At 32.6% G+C, this 1,522-nt stretch overlaps 1 pseudogene; it reads left to right on the forward strand.

Annotated features, from left to right (window-relative positions):
• The first annotated feature begins 245 nt into the window (after nt 1-245).
• Nucleotides 246-1,266, forward strand: LOC124893327 (annotated as a pseudogene).
• Nucleotides 1,267-1,522: the final 256 nt, after the last annotated feature.

Below are 1,522 nucleotides of genomic sequence, written 5' to 3' on the forward strand. Positions count from 1 at the left end.
TTAAATTTTGAGAGACTCTGTTTAGAGACACATGCTGCAGAAAATTTTCTTTTCTGCCAAAGAAATCATGTTTTTGGTCTGTTTGGATTTTTTATTCCCTTGTTCAGCTATCTCTGCCTTCTCTTTCTGCATGCTAACCCTGCCTTCTCTTTTGTACAAGTTTGTAATAGCATACATGACAAAACTGTTAAAGATGTGTGGCAATTGATATTTATATTCCATCTTCAGATTATTTATATTCCATCATGTCGAATGCTAATTTGGTACGAAGTAACGCTAAGTGGGACTATGATGCTCATATTGCTTTTATTGAGGTGTGTGAAAGAGAAATTAGAAAAGGAAATAGACCGAACACTCATTTGAATAAAGATGGATGGAAAAATTTGGGTGATGCGTTCTATAATAGGACGGGAAGAAAATATACTAAAACACAGTTGAAAAATAAGTGGGATAACATGAAATGGGACTGAACTTTTTTTAACCAGTTGATAAGAGAGAATACAGGTTTAGGTTGGGATGCCACAAAAAATACAATCATTGCAGATGACGATTGGTGGAACCAAAAAATTAAGGTGCGTCTCTTGCATTATTCTTTATTTCTTTGTTATTTGTCTCATTATTTAATTTACATAACTAGTTTTTTTTTTCCAGATGGATCATCGATATAGGAGGTTTAGGAATATGGATCTTTCTCTTATACGTTATCGCTATGATGCATTATTTTTGGATATTATTGCTATGGGGGAAAGAGCACTCTCCGCCAATCAAGAACATTTTTCTGAAATTGAAGTAGAGTTGAACAAAGAAAAAACAAATGATTTTGATGATTTTGACCAAGAATACTTCGTTAATCTCAATGATGAAGGAAGTGATGAAAGTGATGACGCACATGATATGAATTCTCCTATGTTTTTCAAATCATCATTAAAAAGACAACTTTCAACTGATGATATAGGATCTAGCAGTCGAGTAAAAAAGAGTATGACAAAATCTGCTAGAGAGGAACTACACTCTATAGTTGAGTTACTGTCAAGCAAAAGTACTGCTACATCTCATGCGGTAGATGATCCCACCATTGACAGGTGTATGGACTTTTTGGCAAGTTGTCCCGAAATTGATATCCCATCTGAAATCTACAACTATATAGTGAATTTGTTTCTAAAGAAAGACGTCCATCAAATATTTCTTAAGATGACTACTGATGATGCTCGGAAGTCTTAGTTGGCATATAACTATCAGTTATACCTCCTTAAGAAGAAAGAGTGAAGGATGTATTTGGTTGATTTTAGTCTTTTGTTGTTTGATGTTTGTTATTACGTTTGTACACGTTAACGTAAAATGCTTTGGTTGCATGATTATCAACCTTTTTTTAAATTAAGTTGACTTTATTTGTATTGTTGTATGTGTGTGTATTTTATACATATGTATGTTCTATTATTTTTCACTTACTAGATGAAGAGTATGCAGTGAGATATGAATTACATAGATTCATATTGCATTTATAAATTAAAATATGTTGATA

The sequence above is a fragment of the Capsicum annuum genome, unplaced genomic scaffold, assembly GCF_002878395.1.
Source record: "Capsicum annuum cultivar UCD-10X-F1 unplaced genomic scaffold, UCD10Xv1.1 ctg57603, whole genome shotgun sequence".
NCBI lineage: Eukaryota > Viridiplantae > Streptophyta > Magnoliopsida > Solanales > Solanaceae > Capsicum > Capsicum annuum.